Source organism: Hordeum vulgare, chromosome 5H, assembly GCF_904849725.1.
Source record: "Hordeum vulgare subsp. vulgare chromosome 5H, MorexV3_pseudomolecules_assembly, whole genome shotgun sequence".
Taxonomy (NCBI): Eukaryota; Viridiplantae; Streptophyta; class Magnoliopsida; order Poales; family Poaceae; genus Hordeum; species Hordeum vulgare.
This window is the reverse complement of record NC_058522.1, coordinates 54157445-54168440: the sequence shown is the minus strand read 5'-3', so window position 1 is coordinate 54168440 and position 10996 is coordinate 54157445. Positions and strand designations below refer to the sequence as shown.

Below are 10996 nucleotides of genomic sequence, written 5' to 3'. Positions count from 1 at the left end.
GCGCACCACCAGCTGGTGCGCCATTAGTAACGAAGACCCTTTTTTCTTTGTCTACTCCACTGACGGACGCGACACGGCCCTTTTTTCTTTGTCTTCCCCTCCCCCCTCCCCCCTCCCCTCTCCTTCCGCCGCAGCCGCGCCGCTCCTCCGGTACTAGGATAGGAGCCATCGCGCGAGGCTGGTTCAGCTGGTGCGGCAGGGGAAGGGGAAAGGCCGCTTCTTGGCCAGGTTAAGATTGAGAGATGGAGTGTGCCGGCGGCGGCGGCGGGCTGGGCAGCATGCGCGCGGTGCTCGCCATCGTCCAGTGGTGGGGCTCCAACGTCACCGTCATCATCATCAACAAGTGGATCTTCCAGGTACCCGCCCCCCTTCTCACCGTCTCCCCCTCTCGCTGCCGCCGGCCCGCCCGCCCGGCTGCCGTCTCCATTACTCGGATCTGTGGCTCAGGACCCCACCACGCCCCGCTCTTCGACCTAATTCGGTGGTAACGCGAGGTGGCGACACCCACAAGGAGCACGAGGAGGAGCAATCGATAGTAACGTGTGGCTCTCCTTGCCCCCAATGGGGGGAAAAGGCCCGCTCTTTCTGTCGTTTCCATAGATTCATACTACTATTACAACAACATCGCATTCCTTGGACTGGGAGCTGTCTCTGCTCACCACCTTCACTGGACCTAACCTAGTGGTTCAGCCTGATTTTGAGATATTGTCCCCTTGAGCACTTCAGCTCACCATAATCCTCAGTACTAATGTTTTTGCACCTGTAACCGGGGGACTTGATTTGCTCTTGATCTACGGCGCCGTTTTCTCGCCTCGCCGCGAAAAGGGAATGAACGAACCATATGGCACGACAACAATGGCCTCCTTTCTAGTTCCAGAGAGCAATGTGTTTGTTTGCTGATACTATAACCTTTCTTTTCCTGCAGAAGCTGGATTTCAAGTTCCCCCTGACGGTGTCATGCGTCCACTTCATATGCTCCTCCATCGGGGCATATGTCGCGATCCACATGCTCAAGGTGAAGCCATTAATTCAGGTCGAGCCCGAGGACCGTTGGAAGAGGATCTTCCCCATGTACTTTGTGTTCTAAATGAACATTGTGCTCGGGAACGTCAGCATGCGGTACATCCCGGTCTCCTTCATGCAGACTATCAAATCCTTCACCCCTGCAACCACAGGTACCGCATTGTCTATTCCTGTTCACAAAGAAGAAGTAGAGTTGTGGTGTTGCTGCCTATTAACAACTTTTCTGACGATTCCGTGTCATGCAGTTATTCTACAGTGGTTGGTTTGGAGCAAGCACTTTGAGTGGCGCATATGGGCTTCGCTGGTCCCGATAGTCGGGGGGATCCTCCTGACCTCAATGACAGAGCTTAGTTTCAACATTTTTGGTTTCTGTGCTGCCATGATAGGCTGCCTCGCCACATGTACAAAGACCATCTTGGCAGAGTCCCTTCTCCACGGATACAAATTTGACAGGTACATGCTCATCTCGTTGTGTAATATCTGATGCTTTAGCGACTGGTGTTGTATGGCATTCTCAATTTTAAAACATTTTATCTTCTTTCTTACTAAAATGATACTAGATCAAAAGATTTAGTTCTTGCTGTAGTGCTACTATCAGGTTCAGTCCTGTAACTTCTTTCCTCGGTCAGATGATTTATTAAGTATTCTTTGTTTCTACAGCATTAACACAGCATACTACATGGCACCTTTTGCCACCATGATACTGGCTCTTCCATCAATGTTGCTTGAAGGAGGTGGCGTAATTGACTGGTTCTACACACACGACTCTGCCTTTTCTTCACTGATTATCATCCCAGGCTCAGGGGTGCTTGCATTTTGCCTAAACTTCTCCATCTTCTATGTGATCCATTCGACCACCGCAGTGACCTTCAATGTTGCTGGCAACCTTAAAGTAAGACCATCATGGACTATCTATGCTTTCTTCCCATAAGCTTCTCCTCTGTTTCTAAAACCTGCACATTGTGCTGTAGGTTGTCGTTGTCGTGTTGGTTTCGTGGCTAATATTCCGGAACCCGATCTCCCCAATGAATGCAATCGGATGCGCAATCACGCTCGTCAGTTGTACTTTCTACGGGTATGTGAGGCATCTCATCTCCCAACAGAAGGCTGTTGCCCCTCTTGGAAGCCAAGGAACGAACTCTTCGAGAAGTGGGGTGGAGATGCTCCCCCTTGTAGGTGACAAGTAAGTTAAGGTCTAGCAAGGCAGTACTCCCATACCCAGGACCCGTTCATTTCAGTGGTTGATGGTACATTACAGTTTGGCACACAGATGTTGAGTGAGTTGACGGACGCCAGTAAATTGGTAGGGGGCCAACACTTTTATGAAGCTGCATATGTTGTACTCAGGCGAACTGTGAGGGTTTGTTCAACCCCCAGACGATTCATGCGATTAGGATGGTGCTTCTGTTTCCTTGTTTTGCTGCCATATGTTTAGACCCTGAACTGCTGGTACAAAAATTAATGGCATTATGATACGAGTCATCTCCGCATTGAAATTCTGTTGCACATTATCTTTCTGTTGCACAATGACCCTTTGCCCACGTGAAGTCAGATTGATCTTTTCTCTCAATGTAGGAACTGCATCCATGCCTCCAGAATGGCCGCAGGGTTATCATCAGCGTCGTCGATCTAACAACCAAGTCTTCTAAGAAAGGACTTAAGGTATTTCTTCTCAGAATGGATCTATATTTTATGAAGAAGAATCAGTGGCCCAATTCCTAATATTTCGTCATGATGAATACGTGTATAGTTACTTAGTTTGACATGTTTAAGTAATTAGAAGGGTGCGAGGTGGCATGGTAACCATAGTGCAGCTAAAGTAATTGTTAAGAATGATCTTTTTTGTAAAAAATTACCCATACTTTACGTTGGAATTTTGGCGAAAGACTAAGTAGATCATTTAGGGTTCCTCCAAAAATCTTAATACCTCGGTCAGAGTGTATATGATATCACTTTTAAGATTGTTTAATATAAAGTGACAGAACTTCTGCTATAACAAGTGGGTAACTTTTATAGAAACTATATTGTTAACTATGATATCATGATAATATTTTGATCGAATATTTTTAATATGCATATGAGATTTTAACAACTTGATTTGGTTCCACTTTCTTGACAAATTTGTGCAAAATGTTTTCAGGTACACAACCTATTGATGAACATGGACATGATGACTCTCTAGCGTTTATGGACCAACCAACCTGTAATCATGGACCTTATTGTCTTGTAGACCATTTGGTGTTTCGAGTGTTTTGGAGCTTGCACTTTGTGCATGTAGATAAAAACTTGTGTGTTCTGGACCATCTGAAGTCTCTCATTGTAACCAATAGTCCTTATCTTTTTGTGACTTGTGTGTTCTAGATGATTGTTAAGATGGTCAAAACTATGCTTCCTCTAGGTTAATTTGTTTGTCAACTTGCGTTCAATGTATGTGCATGTTTATAAACATATTTTCTTTGTGGTGTAATATGTGTTTATCTTGAACCTTCTTGTGGGTGTGAGGATAATAATTGAATATTTTTAGAGCTGGTAGTATAACCTGTGGCGCACCATGAGCTATACTAATGGCGCACCTCGGAGGCATACTAATGGCGCACCTCGGAGGCATACTAATGGCGCACCATGAGCTATACTAATGGCACACTGCCTGGTGCGCCATTAGTATACTAGATACTAATGGCGCACCTGTGGTGCGCCATTAGTAAAAAATTCTAATGGCGTGATGCTAGTGGCGCACCTGTAGTGCGCCATTAGTAGACAAAACAGGTGCGCCACTAGCAGGCCTTTTCCTAGTAGTGAGGCCACCAGGGGAGGCCACAAGCCCCCTAGGTGCGGCTAGGGGGGAGTGTCTAGCAGGCTTGTGGGCCCCCTGTGGCTCGTCTGCCCTACTTCTTCCGCCTATAAATCCCTGAAAAATCCAAAACCACGAGAGAGATCCACGAAAATACTTTTCTGCCGCCGCAAGCTTCTGTCTCCGCAAGATCCCATCTGGGGCACGTTCTGGTGCCCTGCCGGAGGGGGATTCGGATACGGAGGGCTTCTTCATCAACACCATTGACTCTCCGATGATGCGTGAGTAGTTCACCATAGACCTTCGGGTCCATAGCTAGTAGCTAGATGGCTTCTTCTCTCTCTTGGATCTTCAATAGAAAGTTCTCCATGATCTTCATGGAGATCTATCTGATGTGATCTTCTTTTGCGGTGTGTTTGTCGAGATCTGATGAATTGTGGATTTATGATCAGGTTATCTATGAATCTGATACGTCTCCAACGTATCTATAATTTTTGATGGTTTCATGCTATTATCCTGTCAAACTTTGGATGTTTTGTATGCCTTTTATATATTTTTTGGGACTAACCTATTAACTCACTGCCAAGTGCCAGTTCCTGTTTTTTCTGTGTTTTTGACCCTTTTCAGAGCAGGATTTTAAACGGAGTCCAAACGGAATAAAACTTCCGAAAAGATTTTTTCTGAAACAGAAGAAGATCGGGAAGCTTGAGAACCAAGGCAGGGGCCACCAGGGACCCCACAATACTCCTAGTCGCGGCCAGGGGGGCCCGCGCCTCCCAGGCTTGTGGGCTCCCTGGGCCACCTCTGCCCTAGGCTTTTCGCCAATATATTCCCAATAATTCCAGATAAAATAAGGAGATCGTCGAAAGTACTTTTCCGCCGCCGCAAGCTTCTGTCTCCGCAATATCCCATATGGGGCACGTTCTGGTACCCTGCCGGAGGGGAGATTTGAATATGGAGGGCTTCTTCATCAACACCATGACCTCTCCGATGATGCGTGAGTAGTTCACCATAGATCTTCGGGTCCATAGCTAGTAGCTAGATGGCTTCTTCTCTCTCTTGGATCTTCAATACAAAGTTCTCCATGATCTTCATGGAGATCTATCTGATGTAATCTTCTTTTGTGGTGTGTTTATCGAGATCCGATGAATTGTGGATTTATGATCAGATTATCTATGAATCTTATTTGAGTTTCTTCTAATCTCTTTTATGCATGATTTCATATCCTTGTAATTCTCTTCGAGTTGAGAGTTTTGTTTGGCCAGCTTGATCTATGATTCTTTCAATGGGAGAAATGCTTGGTTTTGGGTTCGTACCGTGCGGTGACCTCACCCAGTGACAGAAGGGGTAGCGAGGCACGCATCGTGTTGTTTCCATCAAGTGTAAAAAGATGGGGTTTTCATCATTGGTTTGAGTTTATCCCTCTACATCATGTCATCTTGCTTAAGGCGTTACTCTGTTCGTCATGAACTCAATACACTAGATGCATGCTGGATGGCGGTCGATGTGTGGAGTAATAGTAGTAGATGCAGAAAGTATCGGCCTACTTGTCTCGGACGTGATGCCTATATGTATGATCATTGCCTTAGATATCGTCATGACTTTGCGCGGTTCTATCAATTGCTCGACAGTAATTTGTTCACCCACCGTAATATTTTCTATCTTGAGAGAAGCCTCTAGTGAACACTATGGCCGCCGGGTCTACTTCACACCATATTTTCAGCCCTACACTTTTACTTTGTTGCACTTTCCGCCTTCAGATCTCACCTTGCAATCAGTCGTGAAGGGATTGACAACCCCTTTGTAGTGTTGGGTGCAAGTTTGCTGTTTTTGTGCAGGTACATTGGTGCTTCATCTTGATACTCCTACTGGATTGATACCTTGGTTCTCAAAACAGAGGGAAATACTTATTGCTACTGTGCTGCATCACCCTTTCCTCTTCAAGGCAGAAAACCAACGCAAGCTCAAGAGGTAGCACTCTCGCGCGCAGGGACAGGGACAGAGCCGCACTACGGCGACGATTGCTAGTGGCACAGAGCATCTCCCGCCACGCTCCAGCTATGCACGTGCTCGGGAAGGAGCGCCGCATCCATTTTTGGAGGTTGGGTCAGCTGCGGAGCTGGAGGCCGAGCGGCACTTCAACAATGGGGGAGGGAGTTTCTGTCACTTGTCTTCCTCGGTCTTAGGTGGCTCCCGCCAAGCTCGACGGTGGGAATGGTTTCCTAGGGGTGTGGGCAGGCTAGCAGGGTTACTCGGAGGACTGCCGGAATCGATCAGGGGATCGACGGCGGCACTACTGCCAGAGGCGAGCACCGAGAGCTTCTCTGGCTAAATTGGGCGAAGGGGAGTGGAGCTACTAGTCTTGGGAGGTTGATGCTCTGCTCAAAGGGCTTGGGGTCCTCTTATATAGCCAGCTAGAGTCGGTTCCGATGGAGCTTCGGATAAGACCGACGGCGGCAACTTCTGCCAAGGGATCAGGTGCACAGAAGCGGCGGCAGGGCGAAGCAGGGGAAGCAGGGCAGCAAGTAGCAGCAGGGGAAGCAAGGCAGGGGAGGGACCGCGGCTTGCTGGCTCTCGGAGGGAGCTTGGGCGGTGTCATTCTCTGTTGCGGCAGAGAAGAGGCCGCGGCCATCGCGCTGCCATTGCATGGCTCACCCATAGGGCGACGACCGGCGGTCGGGGAGGGGTTGATCTTGGCTCTGCAGCAGGCCAAAAGGGCGAGGGCACGGGGACGCGGCGGCTCGGCACGCGCGCGTCCAGAACGTGCGCTCTGGCCACGTCTAGAGCATGCACGTCTCCTACTCGACGAAATGCCAAGCATCACCACTGGGCTCCACTTCTGCTCTAACTTAACATGGTTAGGCTAGGGGCTAGTTTAAAGCTATTGGACATGCTGGCTTGAGTAGAGTGGCAACTCCACCATGCAAACTTAATCTCATGCCAAATCTGTTCATGCTCCAAAGTGTTTGATGAAATGCCAGGGGCTCCAAATGGTCCTTGATGCCCACCAAACTTTCCAGATCAGGGTCTCTCTAAGTGTTAGCCATGGTGGTAGGGTTAGTTTGGCAAAACTCAAAACTAGCTAATGGAAACTTTTGAAAAACACAATAGTGGACAGAAACTTGGGGCTTTTATCACATGCCTCTATTTTCATCCAATGGGGCTCAAATCCTCGAGTTAAGGTTCTTATAGGGTTGCAAACAAGCATGCAAGATTTCAAAGCAATGAGAGCAAGGAAACATAGGGTTGGAGTGTAAAGCACCAAACTGGAACAGAATAGAAAAATGGTTGTACTGCTAAAATTTTACATAGCACATACTGGTATTTTTGCATAAAAGTGATCTAGAAACATCACAGGTTACCTACATTTTTTATAGATTTTATAGAATAAGTTTTCACAAGGTTGCAGTGCAAAACAGCCTTATAAAGGGAATACCATTCAGTTTTGATTAAAAGAAATCTGGTAAAAGATTAGAAATAAATATCCCAAGGATTTACCAGAAGAAAAGAATTTTTTTTATGCAAGTATTCAGATCCCAACATAACTTATCAAAAATATCTACCTAGGGAAAATATCTCTTTAGGAAGGGAAATGGAGTGTTTCAAAGATTATCCAAAAATCCAGAAATTCAAATATCAAATGGACATAGCCAAAGTAATATTCCCATCTAATTAAATAAATAATTCAGATGGTCTCAAGCAAGGGCTTAAGCATGAAAAGAATTTTGAAAAGCCACTTGAAATGAAAAGTTTTTGGAAAGAGGCTTTGAAAAGAGCCATGAAGCAATTCATTTTCTCAAAAAAATTATTTTAGGAAAAATTTTAATTGAGAAAAATATTTTTCAAATTTTGGGGTGTGACATATCGGGTGCACAGGAACACAGCAAGAGTTGTGCATAGGAACATATCATATAAGTAGAGAAAGCAAGCTCTAGCAACAGGTCACATAAATACCTCACATCAAGTACTAGAAGTGAAAACTCACAACTAAAAATTTCTGCAAATAGAGAAAAGGTTGTCAAAATGGATCATTTTCTCATAAAAACATGACCGCCAGAATGTAGAACCATATGAAGCAATATTCAAGAACCAGATCAAGCAAGCAAGAACATTATGAACCGATCCAAATATAGATAGAAGTTGGTATAGTTATCTACTCAAGTTCCAATAAAGTTTACCTCTTCTAGGTAGCCAACTCATCGATTTTGCTCCGAAGCCACTCGACTGCACTCGCTTCATCCTCAGCGGCGGAAGTGATGAAGGTTTGATGGTTCTCAACATTTATGAACACTTTATATGCTCTGGCTCTCTCATGGTGTGCGATGTCTCCCATCTTGTGCACTAGAGAAATGCACCTGCTGATGGAGAATTCATGCACATTTGTTGATCCAATGCTCTCTTTTGTCAGCAGGGCAATTTCATCCTCCGCTTGTTTCTTCTTTATGTTCACGTGTTGCTGCATCACTTCCACCATTGCATCTCCAGCCTTCTTTGGCTTCTTTGCCTCCTTACGAGGCTTCTTTTTTGCAGCACCACCAGCAGCAGGAACCCTCTTTTCACTAACATGTCAATCAGTTCCTACAGGATCAGCGGCGGCAACCCTCTTTTCACCAACTCTAGCAGTAGCAACATCCTCTTCCTCCAAGATCTGCAATTCATCAGCATCTATCTCTTATACCTGCTCTTCTTCAGTGTCATCCTCCACTTGTGTAATACCTGGTACTTGTGACAGCCCACCTTGTTGTGATGCTTCAGAAGATATGAAGTTGTAACTCCCTTCGGTTGTATGGCATGCACAAAGCACATACTGAGAAGCTTAAATTTTGAAAGAATAACATGCTTGAGAACAAATATTTATGAAAACATAGTGGGGATCTCTTTCTCTTGAAATTATGCTTACCATCATATAAGTCGCCTAGTCTATCATATAGGAGGAAAGATCCTCTCCTGAATTTTCCAATTCTTTTCCATGTCTACAAACAAGAATAGTGAAAATAATTAATACCAGAGTAATACCAACTTTAAGCATGGAGATGGAGTTTCAATGATGGTAAACTAACTAACTTGGATCATATTTTTCCAAAGGTTTGCATCAACAATTATTGTGCATCTAACGTCATCCCAACTAACACCGCTTTGTCTTCGAGCCTCCTTTAGTACCATGTAATCCCTTTTCATTTCTTTCTCCTTCTCTTGAATCTGACTCTTTGTAAAGTTCACACCATTACTAGAATTGAATAGCTTGACCATCTGGTTCCATGTTTCACATCCCCAACCATTGTCACCTCTAGGAAAGCGATCATGACGCTCATGAAGCAAATCCACCAAAGACTTCTCAAGTCCTCGGTTCCATTGGCCCCTTGGCTTGTCAACTACACAAGCACAAGTATTAGAGAAGTGCAGATGAAAAATATATGTTTCAAAAGATACAAGTTGAGACGCAGGTAACATGGAAAATACCTCTTGGTGAAGCAACCTTTTCATTGCCTTTGGTGAAGGTTTTTTCTGCAAACCTTCCCTTTGAATCAAGTTGAACTTAGGAGAACCTTTAGCATACACATCTTACATGATGAACATGTAAGATAACAAAGAGCTCATTATTACATGATAACAAAGAGCATCATAAATGTCAAACATAACAAAGCGCTTGTTATTTACATGTAGAAATGCAACCTATTATAAATGGATCATCAAACTAGAATCAATCTTACGTCATAGAAATATTCATAACAAAGGGTTCACTATTACATGACAAACATAACAAAAGAGCTCATTACAACATGAAGGACATAAAAAAGAGTTCATTACTACAAGTTACTAGCTAGTCAAGTTGAAAATCATCCCACATCCTCCTAGCAATCTTGTCCCTCAAGTTGTCTCCTCGGATGTTATTCTCTTGGTAGTTAACGTGTTGGTGATCATTATCATCTGGAAGGTCAATAAATTCAGTGGGAGGTATGCTATTGAGTTGGTTATCAAGCCAATTTTCATCGCCCATATGCATCATGATGATATTATGAAAGACGGCTGCAGCTGCTGGGATCTTGACTTGGTTTTTGATTTGATGGAATGTACCAACATGAAGAATTGGGAAACTCTTCTTAATAATTCCTATGGCCCTTTACACATGGTTGCGCAACACGGCATGCCGAAGATTGAATAACTCCTTGTAGTTCTGTGGTCGATGGCGCCCATGCCCAAACTCCTTGACGTGATATTGTACACCCTGATACGGTGCAAGGAAATACATGGTATTTGCATAACCACCATCAACCAAATAAAACTTTCCTTCAGGTACTTTTGAAGCCGCGGTTCAAGGCCGACTAGAGCACTCTAGCATCTGTAGCCGATCCATCCCAACCACATGAGATGAATGTGAATTTAGGTCAAAGTCACATGCAACCATGACATTCTAGTTGAGAGTTCCCTTCCTATTCTGGAGAGGAGCGGCTTTGTCAGGCGGTACAATCATAGGAACATGAGTTCCGTCGATGGCGCCTATGCAATTCTATGAATAGATTGATTGCAAGTCAATATCCAAAATCTGAAGATATAGATAAGACAAGAAGTTAAAGTGTCGAGGTGAAAACCTCAAAGTATGGGAAGAATATTGGATCTCCAACAATATTTGGATGAGGTTCATCGATGCTTTGATGCTTTAAAAATTGACAAGATAGAGTCGGGACAATGTCGAAGAAATACTTGATGTATTCATGGAAGGTCCACCCACTATGTTGGTATTCTAGTTGTAGATCTTCAAAAGATGCGTTATGAGACAACATGTAAAGGAAAAATCTTAATTTCTCCTCCACCTTGATTGTCTTGTCCTTCATCAAATTTTTCCTTCTAAGATATGATGATAGCACTTTGAAGATATGAGGATCCATCCTAAAAGCTACCAGGCAATTATTGACATGACCTTGAAGGATTTCATGAACACACCTCTTGCCATACATGACAGAGCTATTTTGCTGATTTTCGATGATCCTACTAAGGATGTGGTACAGTGTTGGCCAAATAAAGAAGATCATATCATCTTCATCCTCTTCCGTCCTCTTCCTAATTCTCTCAAGGCTCCATGAATTCATTTCGACTCTAAGTAATTAATAAATAATAAGAAAAAGCACTTACAAGTATGATACTAACAAAAATAAGATTAGAAGATCATGCACAACATGGGTA

General features: G+C 44.2%; 1 pseudogene; it reads left to right on the top strand.

The window, feature by feature from the left end:
- Positions 1 to 242: 242 nt before the first annotated feature.
- Positions 243 to 2287, top strand: LOC123397488 (annotated as a pseudogene).
- The last annotated feature ends 8709 nt before the right edge of the window (positions 2288 to 10996 follow it).